Source organism: Varroa jacobsoni, unplaced genomic scaffold, assembly GCF_002532875.2.
Source record: "Varroa jacobsoni isolate VJ856 unplaced genomic scaffold, vjacob_1.0 scaffold_1321, whole genome shotgun sequence".
Classification (NCBI taxonomy): domain Eukaryota; kingdom Metazoa; phylum Arthropoda; class Arachnida; order Mesostigmata; family Varroidae; genus Varroa; species Varroa jacobsoni.
This window is the reverse complement of record NW_019214223.1, coordinates 98397-115911: the sequence shown is the minus strand read 5'-3', so window position 1 is coordinate 115911 and position 17515 is coordinate 98397. Positions and strand designations below refer to the sequence as shown.

Genomic DNA, 17515 nt, shown 5'->3' with positions numbered 1-17515 from the left:
CTTACTAGCCTTCTTGGGGATGCGGCTGAGCGTTCGTAGCATCGCCAAGAGCGTCATCGATACCTCAATGCGATCGATCACTAGCACGTCAAGTCGAAGAATAAACCGACGTGGCAGTCGACTGCTCGTTCGCCTTCGTGGCCATCCTTTCTCTTCACCTCGAACATCGGTTCATCATTGTTCGAACGGCAAAAATGCGAAAGAACCTGATCTGTAGCTTTATGGTATCCTACGCTGGGTATTAATACGTTCATATCAACTTATTTAATACCGAATTGAGTTATTAATAGTTCTACCTTTTCGATAGGCGGTGATGCGTCTGCTTGAACAATTGTAATACGTCGGCCGGCAGGGCATTAAAAAACGACCTTCTGGTTAAAATGTAAACTACATTGAAATTTACTAACGATGATTTGGACCGTACTTATTTCTTGTTATAGGATATCTGTGGCGGCAAGCTCCCTATCTCTCGAATACGCGCTACAAGGCCGATCAGGTTATTTCGTGCTCAGGATGAAAGTATTTTTGAATCCTGTATACTGAATTTTCTAAATGGTTCGGTTTGCGATTCTCGCCCGTGGTGTTGCTTAAGGCCTCGACACTCACCAGCGTTGCCTTTGTTTGGTTTCCAAACGTAGTCCAGATATATTACAGCTAGAAAATATGATATTATTGATAGTCAGCCAGAACCATCTTCCGACAGACCAACAGAGTAAAAACCCATTGATTTTTGTCATGGATTTTTTAGCTAACCGTTTACGGTCCACCGCTGATATATCGGTATTATAAGAATACGGTTCAACTTGTTTGCAGGATATAAAAGCGGGCATTTTTTCCCCCCGTCCATATCGTGTCGTGGTTTTTTTTGTTTGTAACAAGTCGAACTATATGACGTTAAAGTAGTTTGATGAAATTCGGTCCGTTCTCACGGTAGTACTACTAATAAAATGGCGATAATAACAATGTTTGGGCTACAGCGAAGTATGCACGAAATGTGAGATATAATGGTAGTGAAGTACCGAATGTGATCTTCTAGCAGCTGCAGTGGTAACATTTTCATTCTGTGAAGATATGTCTGCTAGCTGACGCTGATACTCAGATACACTGTATGCATGAATAGAGTGAACGCGTATCAATTCTGTAAATAAGGAAAACTGGTTCAAAATATTTTCCTTTAGAGGTCTCGTTGTCTTTTAATTACAGCAGTATGTTGTATGTATGCATCTATCTTTTGGCGTGCTTACTGCTAAATAGCCTAACGGCTAAGGGCAGGATAGGCACAGGGTGCCTACGTAGTACACCTGGTTACGACTGCAGCGAACAGGATAATTGAAGAAGCATATTAAGAGATGAGCCTAGCATCCGAAAGCGGCCTACGAGTGACAGCCACTAATCGCCACATAACTCAATCCTGCGTAGGCTAAAAATCCTTTTACGGGTGAGTACATATTTGAGCGTGTTTTTAGACCGATATACGTTATTGTTATTATTATTATTAGCGATATATTAGTAGCGGTTTGACGAAAGGCTTCTCTGTAACTTGACAACTTACAAAAGATGCGGCAAAAACTTTTCTTCTACCTAAAATACTGAAGCTTGTTATTAGACATCAAGCTTATGACATAAGATGTAACAAAATCTATATCGTGTATTTATTTTTGTAATAATGTGTAGTTTTATGAGCCGTTCACCGTACCATGATGATGAAGCTGATTGGTACCGATTGGTGAACATGCACGTACATACGATTTGCCCATGCATCGATTAAGGTTCGCACAAAAAAGCATGCCAGCAGATCTTATTTGCAAAACAATGGTTGTTGGCTAGTTGTACTGGTTTAAAAGTCAGCAGTACTTCGCAGCCGTTATTTAATATAAGAATAAAATGCTTGCTGAATATTCAGCTTCAGGATAACTAAATGATTGTTTAACAACTTTCCTATAGAATGTTCATAGAACTTCGCATGATCAATAATCCTATCACTGTTCGACTCAGCCATAGTCGGTCTGACCTACTCAGCCTACTGTTCTATTGACCTTTGAAATGGAACTCGTTCGACCCCTGTTCACCTTATAGTTCCTCCGTCAGATCCCGATGTAGCCGTCACGTTTAACCCTCATTTAGGCCACATTGTAACAAGCCCGCCTACCGCTCAGAACCTCTTTAAGGCTGACGTAAATGGAAGGTGTCGCCAACGTGAAGTACTATAATTAACATTATCATAGGGCGATGCGTTTGAGCAGTTTATTAGCTTAATAGATATAGCGTGCGCTGTATGTATTCATATATCACGTCAGAATCATATAGCTCTGTAAGAGTAAGAACTTTATCGAAGAGCAAGAAGAAGATATTAATAGACACGTGTTATTTTACTGCTTAACAATTTGTGCTTTGTATACCTATCTAGCAAAGGACTGATCTAGTTCATAATCGTGAATTACCGCCTATCGTTAATAGATAATTTCATAAAAGCTCAAGCTCAAAATCTATGTGACTATAGGGAAGCCAAGGTTGTTTTCGTCATATCACGTTAGTTAGTACCGTATAGAAAGCGCAATAATTTCGCCTTGACTTAGGTATTGCGTTACTCCTGAAGTGGCTTTTCATGTAAACGGCACTTTTGCACGGTACGCCCCGGTATGTGTAATTTTCCAAATACTTTCACCGATTTGAAGTAAGAACCAGGGACGCTTTGGTGTCCAGCGTCAGCTGCCAGCTCGACCAACGACTTGCATAAGTTCCAGGATTGTTCATTCACAAATGAGTTGATAAACTGAAATGACCTTTGTCACTATTATTGTTACGGTGTAGGTTAGTCAGGAGTTAGTTAATCTTTATTAATCTGACAGTACGTTGCTCTCAAGGCTTTATAACGAGAATCGATAGGCAGTTCTAGTCCTTCACACAGTCCATACGCATGCGCTTCCCTGTAGCGAAACATAGACCGAGTTAGTAGAGAAGATATGCAATTGTGTTGTCCTTCCTACGGGACGTCGTTCCGGCCAGTCGGGCTTTCTGCCCCGTCCTGGGCCTCTCGGTATAGTGATTGAGACAAATGGCAGTCCTAATGGCGGACGGGAAAAAGGGACGGCTCGCTGTTAGCACACTATAGGCTTTCGTTCTGACCTGTCTGGAAAAGAACGTGAATACGAATGCATATACGCACACGCAAACACACGCACGCGGCGATTGTCAGAGCATTGACTCACTGAACTGGCATTGGACTGCTGGACACGCTGAGAAGGGAAGCCGATCGAGACGTTCATATCCACGCAGTGGAGCTGGAAACGAATAATAGAAGGACGGACAGCTTTCTAGCAAGAAGTGATAGTCGACAGGCGAGGATACGACGGCAAGGGGGCGGAAAGGAGCCGAGTACATAGCATGCACAGCAAGCGCATATCCAGTGATTAAAACTCCCGACGAAAGGTACTAAGTAAACGTGTGCAACCTATCTTCGATAAAGAAGCTTTCTTTCGAGTGTTTAAAGAGCTTCGTCTGTTTGGAGCTACTTCGTCCTATATATACAAATTACGAAGAAGCCGCTAAAATACCTATCATAACTTGCCAGCTGGATATATTGATCTATAGTAGTTGTATATAAACAGGATATTGTGTCTGATTAAAGGATACTGCTGCTCACAGTATTGACTTCAAAAAGCCGCTAGCTGCTATTTAGCCACTGCTGCGTATAGACAAACGTTGCTCCCCTCTCAATAGCGTTTGGGCTCTGTATTGAAGAAGATATCGGCTTACAGATGTATCCCTGCTACATACGGTTACGGTCCGTACCAGCCATTAAATATTGGCTTAACAAATATCATTTGTGCCGGTGCTAGTGCGTCGTCATTGCAAGCCTAATTAGAATAAACGGTAAGTAATTAGATTTAGAAAGCTGAAGTACACACAAGTACTTTATTAATTCTCCAGACTGTATCAAAACAAGTACCCCGATTAGAGAACGATGTAGCGTTTCGGTGCGACAGGTAATACGGTTGAAAAAAATACGCGAAAATCTATACGGGACGCCGCTAGCAATGGCCTTTTTGGCTGTTGACTGTCTGTGCATAGCTAATCGAAAAACGTAGAAAATCGTAGATAACTACACATAGCTTAACTACAAATCCCTGTGAAAAAAAAACGTTCCAGAGGATACCGTCGTACTAATTATTAGGTACTATCTACTTGCTCTAACAGACAGAAGAGATAATACTGATTTGGTCTATCTGTTTCACCATCTTGGAACAGCTAGTCTTTTATATTTACGAGACAGGCATATATTGTTCGTTCTTTTTCCGTTCTCCCTCTGTTTTTGACCACTCTGCCCCTTTACCCCGACCCCGTTGCTCCTAGCCAGCGACTACACGCCCGTATTCCGTTCTTGTATTTCGCCTTGGTTTTCCTCTATTGTCCTATTTAGTCGGTGGGTTAGTGGACGCCTGTCGAATGGTGCGGCTATCAGGAACAACTACGATGATCGCAGTTTCTCCAACTGAAATATGTCGTTTCTGTTATTGTCGTTCATGCTGCTGCCTCTGCCGCTGCTATTTTCTATTGATGATGACGCCGTTGTAGTTGTCGCTACCATCCATCGCTCGCTGGCATCGTTCAGAAACCATGACAATGCTTGCCGAGTCATTGCTTCGTCGGCTTGTGGCTTCTGCTGTAGTAGTAGTAGTAGTAGTAGTAGTAGTAGTAGCAGTTGTTGTTGTTGTCCGTAGTCACTTTTGTTTCGATCGCCGGTAGCCGTCGTCGAATCAACGTTGGCGGAGCCGCCGTTCGTTGTCTATGTCCCCAAGAGCGTCGGAGTCCCCGATCGTCCTGCCCCAGCCACCGCAACGGGAGATCGACAATTCCATGGACAATTTTCTTATCTTCCTTTTCTCTGTCCTAGTCTCTTTCAGCCGCTGCTCCTTCTTCGTTTGTTCGTGCTCTATTCCAGCGCTGACGGGAGTGCTGCGTCGATACAATCCGATTCGATTGTCAACAACAAAGTGGGTCGTTGTTGTCACAGGAGGCAGAGAAGAGATTGACGAAGAAGACGAACAGAAACTTGGAGAACAAAAGGAGCGGCCTCGAGTGAAACGGTGAGCGCGTAACGGCGGCGGCAGTGCCGATGGCCACCATCGTAATCCATCCTATTTTCAACTGGTCTTTTCCTTCGAATTATTGCTTCTGTTGTTGTAGTAGTATTTGCTGGTGTTTTTTGAGATGATATTGCTGCTTCGTTGCTTTTCTTGCTAGACAGAACTCACAAGCTTACGAAGCATACGCTATTTATAGTAGATCGGCTGTAATCCATACGACCACTTGTACCTCGTTAAAACCTTTCGAGTAAAATCAAATAAAAAGAAGAGCTATTTATATACAAATTCTGCAAAATGACTGCAGTGTTTGCTGAACCATGTCAATTTCTGCCATGGGTCTCCCATTAGGTCGCATATTCACTATTTACATAGTATACTTGCTGAAGAATGATGTTCTGGGTTTTAAAGCTGCAATTATGGGCTGAGAGAACGGGATTCCACAAGCGTGGCAACGCCACAGATTGCGCAATGTAGTTCTTCGGATATAATAAAATACTACGGCAACCGAAAAATCCCATTTGCTTAATATCAATTTAACAATTCAGGGGTTGCCTTTTTTAGCAGTACTCCGGGTGAATGATGAATGCATTACATTATACAATCCCGTAATGAACTGCCTGTGAGAGAAATCGTGCATTAATTATTGTCTTTAGAAGGTTATGGGATATCATTTACTGAACATAAATAAGTTCACCCCTCGTGAAAAATTATAAGGTCCCATGTTAAGTTTAGTATCGATATCTAATTTATCTAGATTCTGCTCATTTACGAGCTACCTGAGTCACGATAGTTGCTTAATATTATATCGCCATTCAAGAATGGTCATAAAATTGCTAGTGTTTACCAGCTTCCTCGTTCCTGCTACCCGGGCCTCAGGCCGGATGTCTCTGATATCCTAATTCGTAGAGTTCGATGAGAGCTTTTATGTCAACCGATAGTAATGATGGTCGATATTTACTTTTGACTACTGACAGTGCAAACACTTCTAAACGGGAGAACGAAATAGGGCTGCTAAGGCGTTATAAGTAGGAGTTGAATTGGTCACGGGCCACATTACTTCCAGCCTAATTGACAGTATTTCATTCATTCGTCTGGCCTGATTCAAGCGAAGCTCATCGACCACTTCGCTCACTAAATTTAGCTATCTACTTCTTTCTAAATTGAAATCTATAGCTTCCATAGATCAAGCTTACGTAGACGTATTTCGAAAACTATTACTATGTATCCTATCTTCATGATAGCGTTGCCCTTGAGTTCGTGTATGACATAACTGTAAATATCGCCTGTCTCTCGTCAATACGTTAACGGCTCTTATTAACAAACCCACCTGGTCAACGGGGAATCAGTAAACAACTAGCAAGCAACTTTATGTCATACATCCAGCCCTTTACCTATTTCATTATCTCGATACACGTACATATATATTCTACGTAGACGGAAAATAGCAGAAATGCATTGTTTGAACCTTTTATTAATTTACAATTAGTGGCGACGACCACAACGGCGATAATGACAACTGCCTCCATCTCGCTTTCAACATTTGTCTCTCCTATGCCTTTTGTGACCGTCATAATTATCATTATCATCATCGTCGTCGTCATCTTCCGTTTGTGTGTGCGTCCCCGTTGTGTTTTTGTCTTGTATCACAGCTTACAAAGTCAATGTACATTCGGCCTTCCGCTGCACGCGCGCACCACCTTTCCGAGATGATGGCTGCACGACGGAGCCGCGACTCTGCACCTCTTTCTTCCCCTCTTCTGCAGAACAGCTTCTTCCCTCGACCCAATATATACTCGCGTTACGCTTTTCTCAACTGGTCATCCGCTCTTCGTTCATTGCTACTACTACTACTACTACTACTACTACTACTATATATATTTATATACTTCGGTGTATTTTAATTCATCATCAGTTCACCATTATCATTAGCATTTAGTTAGTTCTTGATAATGTCTCCCCGGCCCTATTCTACAATCGCATTGCGAGAACGCGTACAAAATTCTCTTGTTGTCTTTGTCATGACCGACTTAAAAATTTCTACTCTGTTTCTTCGTCTTCTAGTTCGTTTAGTACAGTCCATCGTTTACTTCGCGTCAATGCCTTTGTTTGCGCTCGCGCAAGACAACATTCGACAATGTTCTCATCCCTATCCTCGCCGTCATCATCATCACCACAGTCATCGTCCCGATCTTCCTCAGCGTCATTTCCACCGTCAGAATTAGTGGAAGGAACGTCTGAGGGAGGATCGTTCAGCAAGTAAACAATCAATAAGTCGGTGCAATGGCGAGCGTTACTGGTCTAACTATGGCTGGCAAAATGACAGCAGCAGAAACCCGAAAAAATGGAGCAGATCCATTTTGACCGAAATCGATTCTCGGGTGGTCCATCGCTGCCGTCGCCGCCGCTGCCGCCGCCGCCGCCGCCGCCGCCGCCGCCCCTATAGCCACTACGACGTATTCCATTAGAAAAGAAAAACGCACGGAACAGTAGTAGTAGTAGTAGTAGTAGTAGTAGCAGTAGCAGCAGCAGTAGTGGTAGTAGTAGGAAAAGTGATAGCAGAAATGACACAGGAGAGGGATTTCTGATGCGCAGATGGACGGAATAAAAATCGAGTAGATTGTGAAGAAAAACAGCAGAAAACAGGAGTATCGAGACGAAAAAATCGTACGCGCATGATGAGTACATTCATATCTACACAGCTGTCGCATAGACGGCGGCTTCAATCACTGCACGAACAGGTGTCCATTTCTGACGGATCTTCTACGATCGGAAGCGGAGCGCAACACAAACGCGACGAAGAGAGCCATGACTATCGATACTATACGATAGGTGTTGTACGCGAATGGCCGCTGAGCAACAGCATAGAAAAGCGGCAAAGTAGAATATTAAGGCAAAGTTCACTAGGGCCTCTGAACTTAGCAAAGGTAGACGCAAAACCGTTGAAAACATTCAACAAGCTCCACAAATCGACCTCATCCAAGCCCCTATTATCTTGCGACAACAGTTTTCCGGCGGCCGTTACGCTATCGTCGAGATTTTTTCGTATGCTATACCTCGAGCGTGGCGACAATTTAACGTTCGCATACACTCGACTTTGCAATTATCAATTACTACACAGTTATTCATCGTTTACAGAAATCTATCGATTTGTTGAGATATCTGTAATTAGTTGTGTGTCTGTGCCTCGGCCTTCAAACGATTTGCAATAATAAATACAGTCATATAGAATTCATCCCGTATTGGCTTGTTATTTTCTCTCTGTTACAAACCTTGTCGACCAATGCCAGCGGGCGTTTCTTCCAGCTCAATTATTATTAGTTATACACTTTTATCATAAATGGCCCAGTCGTGGCCTCTGTTAGTTGATTACGTTCGTCCCAAGCTTTTTTTTTTACGTGAATTCTTGCACTTTTTCCATTCCCTGCCTTTGCGTCAACTCACAGCTTTTGTCTACTTCACTAGTTCTACGAGACGCTACGAGACTACGTAAAGCAGACGATTTTTGTTGGTACTGTCCCTTCTTCCTGTTTTTACGTCCGCGTTAAATCTTTTACAAAATAATGAGAAAAACCCATATTTACATATGGTACAATAGGTAACAAAGATAACACGGTCATTATCGTCGTAGAAAGATGGCTGGAACAAGAGAAACCTAACAATAATAGGTTTTTTGTCGCCGAATCGAGAGAAAATTGAAGTAACTATACGAACACACATGCCACTAAATAGGTGTAGCTGTGAAAGTGTCATCGACCATTTTTGCTCCGTCGTATGCTGTGTTAGGTGATGTAATGTGTGAGATTGTCGATCAGACGAGTTTCAACGTACGAACCAAGAAAGTCTGACGTTGAAACAGTCATTTCGCACTGGTATACGACATGGTCTCTTCTATGTGTCTGGGAGGAGAGGAACAGCACAGGGTCTTAATAGTGTATACAGAACATCAAAAATGGCTTATTGGTCACTGCTTACTAATTAATGATGAATAGGAAAGTGTGTTTTAGGTAGGTACAGACAAGAGAGTGACGTGATTACGGGTGAAAACTAAACAGGGGACACGAAGGGTAGTGGCTAGAGAGTTTGACTTAGATTCGGACGTTCGTTTTCTTTACGTAAAGACCTACGTAGTCTTTGCAAAGCTACCAGATGCTTCAAAGGAGCAAATGGCGGGCTAGGAATAGTATAATATTAATTCGTTCGTGTGTTCGCACAAAGGGCCCGCGTGCCCCTTGGATAGAACAGCGAAACACATAATTCGTTTTGTAGATGTTTTTGCCTCCCTCAGTTGGTTAATCAATCATCTTGGAGAGTACGGTTTGATACAATCACCATCATCTTTGTTGTTATTGTTGTTTTTGTTGTTGTTGTTGTTGTTGTTGTTGTCAGCACTTTTGGACTACATTTGATACAACGACTATGTACAATGCAGGAACTCGCTGGCCGGGCGTATGCGGCGTCTTAGTAATAAATTACGCAATCAATTATTATTATTACAGTGTGTATGAATATGGATCTGTGTGTGCTTTAACCCTGCTGCAGATATCTCTGTTGTTGCTGTCATCTCCTGTCACCCGTCACGTGTTCACTCGTCCATTCATTCACTTGTTCACGTATTCCAGCATCCTTCTGATAACAGACCACTGTCATCACGTCCGCTTCGCGACCATGGCGACTCTGACCATCCCAGACCCTACGCCTATGTATCTCTCTCCCTGTGTGCACACTCGTGTACCGTTGTCTTCGTTATATGTACAATGTGTTCACTCATCTTTCTTTCTCATATTCTTGCTGATTTGCCTGATCATAGCATCTACCCGACCAGCGTAGCTATTTGGCAACTGAACGCCGGGCGCCTTTCTGTCGACTGACATAGGTATCGTCTCTAAACGGTCGCTGCTGAATACCGCGTCGACGTCGGCCTCGGCTGAAACAACGCGATCGCAATCTTTTTTGCGGTAACTTCCAGATCTTTTCACATGATCTTAATGTGTGTCTCACTTTGTGTGCATCTGTGTCTGTTCATATGTACCCGTGTCAGTTAGCCCACTATGATTCGCCATTACCATGCGTATATCAGCGTCAGTGACTAACCAAAGACTTCTTCTTTCTTGCCATCTGGCTTGCTGATTTTTTTTATGGCTAGCTAGCTAGCTTCGACTTGTTATAAAGGCACTAGACGAGCTTGACAGCGGAGTGGAGTCCAGTTGTTGTGTTATAGCGATGTATCGTGGCATCGCTTGGTAGCATCACCTGCTGGCCGTGTGGGAGCATGACCTGCTGTTTCCGAGACGACGCCTGCGGATCAGGCAGGGCATACCGTAGTTTCTCCCAGAACCGTTTTTCGCCCCATTGGATTACTGGGGCGCCGCGAAGGCTCAGACGAGCCTCGGCGTCAAGGAGGCGCATCGCACCCTTATCCAACACGATGACGACAAGGGAGGAACCACCGTCGGTGCTGCCCCGCACATGGGCATCGCGAGCCGCCGACTTAAGCTCGAAACGGCACCACTCGCTGCGTAAAAACTGCTCGGACAATACGACAATTGATCGACGGCTGCATTCGATGGCTTCGCCGATCGCTTCGGCGACATAGCCCGACATTGGCAAGTCACGGTAGCGAAGACACAGCCGATACGGCGCCGTACCTCCTGCGCCACCGCTACCGCACTCCAACTCAGGTGCCAGAAGCTGCGCCACGAACGGCTCATCCTTCTTGCAATACGAAATGAATGCATCGAATAGCTTCTCGGGCTCTTCGCGCCGACGCTCAAACAGACGCACACCATAGTGCGCGTATATCCATACGCGAATGTCTTTGCGGTATGCAATACAGATAATCAATACCACGACGATGAGGAATAGGATAAGCCCCACAATGGCCCACCCAACTATAGGCAGCACATCTAGCTTCAGGTCAGGAATCACTCCTCCCAAGTAGTGAGAGTCATCGGCGGCTTCGATTTGATTGACTCCATTGGTGAAGCCACCAAGTGCATTGCCGTTGGTGGTACTGCCAGTTACCGCGATGCGGTTTGTTGCGCAGGCGGTGGCATTGAAGAGCGTTAGGGGTGGGCCGAGCGTGTCATTCCCTCTACACCTCGTGGCGCTCGCGTCCTGAAGAGCGTTAGCGCCAAACATTTGCGCCCAGTCAAACAGGGATTCCTGAAAGCGGCACTCGCAGCTCCATGGGTTGTGACCAAGTCGAAGTTCGGTAAGCAGCGGATTTTGGCTGAGAATCCATACTTGGAACTCGACAATGTAGTTGTTGTCTAGGTGCAGTACGCGAAGCGAACGCAGCTGCGAGAAGGTGACATTGCTGATGAAATTTAACCGGTTGTGGGATAAATAGAGTTCTCGCAACGTTGTAAGGTTGTCGAATTCATGCCCGTGGAGCGCGGTGATCTTGTTGTGGTCGAGGTGGAGAGCCTGCAGATTCGCCAGCCCGGTGAAGGTTCGATTTCGGATCACTTGAACATTGCTGTTATTGAGGTACACAACTCTCAGTTGTTTTCGACCAATGAACGAATGACTAGCCAGCTGAGGCATGTCGTTACCGTCTAAATATAGCTCGGTCACATCCATCGGCACTCGCACTGGAATCACGCTGTGGCTGGTGAAGCTGCAGTCCACCACGTTTGAATTCCACGTCGAATCGGCATAGCAACTACAGCCGTCGGGGCAGGTCATCTCGCAGTCGCACGCGTCGAATTCACAGCAGTGGCAAAGGGCGAAGCAATGGCTCTTATATTTGCAAAGAAAGTCTGATTGGTTTGCCTGCAGCAATGGTACCTTGGTTCTTCGGCGCGAGAACGGCAATTGACATTCAAGGCGATCCAGATCGACAACCCTTGGGTATTGCCTTGACTCGTCAAGCGCGTTGATCTTCTGCATCCACTCCATCGTGCAGTCGCAGAAGAATGGATTCTCGCTGATACGGAATTCAGGCAGCCGGTTGAGGTCTTGCGTAGCCTTAAGACGCAATGCGTTGATGTCAATATTTTGCAATCGATTATTACTTAGGTCGACTCGCGACAGGTTGGCTTTGAGCATGAACGTGAATGGGTGAATCACGCTGATGAGGTTGTTCGATAGGGCGACGCTCTCGACGCGGTGAGGGATTGATGCGGCGTTGATCTCGCGCAGGCGGTTATGCGAAACGTCGAGAATCTTTAGGTGCATGGCCGACTCCATTTCGAAATAGTTGCCAAGCACTTCGATTTCATTCGAGTGTAGGTCGAGATGTTTAAGTGCCGCCGGCACGAGCGCGTAATCGAACCACGTGATAGCGTTGCGAGAAACATTCAGTAGCCTCAGATGCGCAAGATTCATGAACAGGCCATTGATGTCGCGAAGCAAATTGTCTTGCAGCTGGATTGTATTTAGCGCGGGCGCATCGTCAAAGATCGCATGGTCCAATCCGCCAATCTGATTACGAGAAAGATCGAGGCGGCGTAATGAGCGGAACTTGGCGAAGGTACCCTTCGTCATGTTACCGATGCGATTGCGCGCCAAACTTAGGCTATGAAGGTTGGTCAAATTGGCACTGGTAAGGTTGGTGACATCGTCGATCAGGTTACCCGACAGGTCTAGTGCGCGCAAGAACCGCAGATGTTGAAGGCCACGAGGGATCTGGCTCAGCTGATTCTCAGACAGCTCAAGATCTTGCAAACTACTGCAGTTGCGGAACGCATCGGGATGCAGCGACGACAGAAGGTTCCCATCAAGCGCAAGATTGCTTAATACATATAATCCGTTGAAGGTAAATGCATCTAAACTCTGAAGTCGATTTCCACTGAGAATAAGCGTGTGCAGGTTATATAAAGAATTGAACGCATTGTCGTCAATCGTCTCGATCTGATTCCCATCTAAATGTAAAATCTGGAGGCTGTATTGGGAAGCAAAGGCCGTGGCATTAATATGCCGAAGTCTGTTGTTACTCAGATGCAGCACAACTAACCGGATCAGATCGGCGAACGTCTCGGGAGCAATCCATTCACTTGAAATTTGATTGTCACTTAGATTTAATACCACGAGCTGTTGCAATCCGCGAAATGTTGTCGGTGATAGCAATCCAATACTATTGTTCTGCAGATAAAGTTCCTTGAGGTCAGCGGAACCCTGCAACACTTTCGGTGGTAACGTATTCAGCCGATTATTCGACATATCCAGAAGCTGAAGACGCGATAAACCTGACAGAGCTGTCTCAACCATTTGGGCGAGTTCGTTGCGTTGTAGGTAGAGCTTCTTCAAGTTGGACAAGTTCTCAAAGGCGCGATCATCGACGTACCGAAGCTTGTTCGACGATAGGTCTAACTCAAGTAAGCCGTTCAATTGGCAGTCGTCGCTGCTCAGGCCCACATTGTTTAGATCCGTAAGTGAGTTGTGCGTCAGATTTAGCGATTGAAGCGATTCCAGCTGGCAAAACGGTGCCCGCGGAAGAGCAACCATATTATTATGCGCCATATCAAGGCGTTCCAATGTTTTCAGGTGGTTTAAAGCGCCTGGAGCAATGGACAACGAGATGGCACCCCACTCGCCGTTGTGCGTACGTACTGTCAAATTGCTAAGCTCGGTGAGCCCTGAAAATGCGTGCGATGGCAGTTCTTCTAGTTTACACCGCTCGATGCTGAGGCTACGCAACTGTCGAAGCGTTTCGAATGTACCATTCGCTAGCTGGCTCTCGGTGAAGAGAGCGTCACAGACGACGCTCATTGCGCGCGTGGTGTCTGGCTGAATGAGGGAAAAGTTCGTGGCGTCAGGACCCGCACGAAGCGACTGGAAACGACAGCGCATGGCCACTTCAGGCGCGCCTGGCGATAACGTTTGCCAGTCGCAGTCATCGGCGCTCACGTAGCGTCCGACCGTTGGCGACGCTATTAGTGGGAACAGGACGATGATGGCCGACACGACGCCGGCCAGGGTGAGGTTGGCAGGTAACGGAGGGGAGGCCATAGCGGCCGTGGGCGAAAAAGGAAGGACTCCTACTCGCCCCCACTAGCGCATCAGAGCAGCAACAGCAGCAGCACTCACTCTGTAATACGACAAACAGAAAATAAAACAATTCGTTAATGGTCCAGCTAAATACGTGGCACTGTTAATTGTCATATCGCACTCCTATATTGTCATATTACGCTCCGATTGCCAGTCCTTACTCTAACTGAACGCTCAGATGCCCCGGGGGGCTGCTGTTACTGAAGCCGTAACCGCAGCAACAAGCCACAATAGCATGCGCTGTCGAGACAGCGAAGCATACCACTAAATTAACATACAACATTAAGGCAGTGTCAAGGTTGAGAAATACGAATACACTTATCACTATTGCGATGATGATCATCAGCCGATGTACCGAATTATCATTATTCAATGGAAGGACCAGTGAAGGCAACGCTGGTGAGAGCGGGCCCAGAAACAGGCGAGTAAAAAAAGTGCACAAGGGATGGAAGTATTCTAGGGATAGGATCAATGAGCATACGTAGCGGCGGAAAGGTTCCAATCAGTTGACGTTCTGCAAATGTTCGGGGAGTAATAGTGAGGACCAGCTTTGAGGCAGCTTACTATGACGCGCGAGGGACTGGTTCTACCAATTCCTTCTCGCGCTTTGCCCCTTTTGCCGAATCCTTTTATAATAAATAGCAGGAAAAGCCACCTCTAACACGAAGCCATTGGGATCGTACACTGTCAATCCGTTACAATCAACAATGTCAGTACTAATTTTACGCAGTGCAACGTACTTTTATTTCTGCAACGGCTGTTATTACTAGGTTCGTTCATTGCAGACGCTTTTTTAACCTAAGGCTTCAGCGCACGATGCGTCGCGTCCATCAGATGAACGGTTAACAGACAGCAGTCTGAAAGTGAGCTCTGCACTCCAAGCAATTAGATAGTCTCCTTCGTTTGACGCTCAGTGGCGAGGAGTACCGCGTGTTCAGTCGGGTACTTCATCGAGCAGACCATTCAAGCGGCTCCTCTTATCGGAAACAATCTCGACTATGGGTAGAAAGTGACCGAGAAGACTAAGGGGAAAATTGAACAAATCTAAGAGATCTTGGGCATGAAAGACTAAGGCGCTGGAGCGAAGGGACACTGGGCCATTAAGCGAAAAAAGCCTAATTTTCATCAGCGACTTTGGAGCCATCCTCATTTTATATCTCTCTGACGCTGGTCGTCACTCAACGCCCTCGTCGCCACTGTCGCTATTTTTCCGTGTACGTTCTCGTTCCTTCTCAATATCCGGCGGTCAACATTACTAATCATACTCACGCAAGACGCAAACGAACTATAGGCCTTGAGATGAGGTTCGAGTATTTCACATTACTTGGCCGGTAGCTTGGCCAACCATGCATCGACACAAAATCCCACTCCAGAGTTTTATTATCCACAGACGATATACTGTTGCTATATCTACCTATTACAAAGTTGTCATAGTCTACTTTTCAATGTGTTTCATCCTACTGCTGTATTATGACCCCCGCTGGTCGTGGCCGCGCTATCTCTTCCCAAGACGGCGGCTCGGTGTACTGAACAAATGACACCGGCGGTTGTAAATTCGAAGCTTCTTGCTACTTCTAGCACAGCTGCAGCAGACGAAAAAGCACTGCAAAGCAGCCGTCGCCGTCGCCATTCAGAGAGGGACAAAAAAGAGCACAGACGAATCAGGGCGTCTCAAGTACCTGACTACTGGCGGCAGCTGATCGCCAGCGACTTCTTGCTTTTCTCTGATTTCTATCCCCAGCGAGCAAACTGGGTGGCCAGCCTCGTCTAACCTGAACGATGGACGAGTTAGACTTTTTTTTTTTATAGTCATTAGGTGTTCGTTAGGATCAACTAGACTTGGAACAGATCTGCACCATTATTGCTAGCAGTCTTTCTATCTTCAACTAGATTTGCCGCCTCGCGAGAAACGTGAACGGTGAGAGCGTACGAATGGCTGAATTTGAATTCAGCTATATCAAATAAAATCCTAGATCGCGATCCTACCATCGTTTTAAGTTGTTGTTGTTGTCGTGGTTGAATTCGTTATCGCAGGAACGCAACTCATGACCTGGCTTCCGTATTCCTACATCTGCACTGTCTGATCGCCCTCTACGTCGGTCGAAATGTCGTCATACGGCAAGCCAAAAGGGCTGCCTGCTTCAATTTCCTATCCGTTTTCATTCCACATAACTAAACCGGCCACCCTGGATGGCGTACTGCGATGAATTAAGCCTTCAGAAGACTTTTAGTCAGCATACGGTAGATAAATGTAGGGACTCCGTTTCGGGTATTGCATTTAGCGGACGCATGTCTTTCCTCGTTACTGCGGCCTGCATCGACACTACCACTCTTACCGAAATCCGGCGATACATATGAATGTCTCCATCGACTCCGGTGACGATATCGCCTGGATATGACGCCACTGTCCGTAGTAGTTACCGCTTGTCCTTTTGTACTGGTAAGAAATACTCAAGGATAGCATCGTCGTCATCGGAGATTATGTCGCGCCTGCCATCGTCTTGTCTGTTCCGTTTTCGTCCAACGTTGCCGCGTCGACAAGTAGTTAAGGGCATAAATTTTCCGTTAACAATACGAAAAGGGGATAACTGAAGCGACGAGAGACAAAACGTTGGCCTTTACTTAATAGTCTGAACATTCACACTCCTTATATGCTGTTAGCTGAATTACTAACAACAGAATTAACGATCTGACAGAATTTAGCTCGTGGACGCGCGCAAAATAGTCTATAATACAGTTACAATTGGTGATCGGGAGCGGCCTGCTGCAGCCACTACCTTTTACATAGCTGGGCCGCTATTGGTAGTAGTACAAACATGTGCGCTATGCTGATGGATCGGTGTTTCTGCCCAAGTGCACGTGTTATCTGTCTAGTCGTGTGTGAGTGGTGAAATGTGCTGTTTCTCCGTCTCTCGGTGCGCTGTGTCGTCGCGTGGAAGATTTTTGTGCTTGAACGGCCAACCCATAGTACCTGCTCACAGCAACTTAACTGAACGGGTACTTCGCGCCGCCGTTCTGCCCCTCACATACTCGCGAACAGGCGTGCACCCTCGCAGATCGTCATAGACGCACACATACGTATGTAGATGTACACGTAGATATCACACAAACACACGCCCTTATTGAAATAACAACAGTTAGTCAACCAGTCAGTAACACCCACACCGAGGAGTGGTCCGCTGTTCGGCCGTCCAGCGGGTCAGATCGAAACAGCGGCCGCTATGACGTGCGCGTCCATTAAAAGGGAAACAGGCCGGGCCAAGGTCCGCGTTCCTTCGTCGTCATCGCTTCACATAGCATTGTCGAAATAGCAAATGGCGAATACCAACCAGCGTGTTGCTAGCTCCAACGCCGTCATTAACAGAATCATAACAATAACCATCGGCATAACCATCATCATCACCGTCGTCGTCGTCGTCGTCGTTGGCGTGCCATAA

The 17515-nt window shown here is 45.9% G+C and overlaps 1 long non-coding RNA gene and 1 pseudogene across 2 annotated transcripts in view; one reads left to right on the top strand and one right to left on the bottom strand.

Moving 5' to 3' along the window:
- Positions 1 to 1727: 1727 nt before the first annotated feature.
- LOC111268800 (uncharacterized) overlaps positions 1728 to 17515 on the top strand; it is a 49818-nt gene continuing 34030 nt past the window's right edge. For both annotated transcript variants that reach the window (XR_015314384.1, XR_002685410.2), the window contains exons 1-2: positions 1728 to 3873; positions 4895 to 5087. This is a non-coding gene — a long non-coding RNA (uncharacterized LOC111268800). The remainder of the gene's footprint in view (positions 3874 to 4894; positions 5088 to 17515) is intronic.
- Positions 8311 to 14118, bottom strand: LOC147752315 (toll-like receptor Tollo pseudogene; annotated as a pseudogene).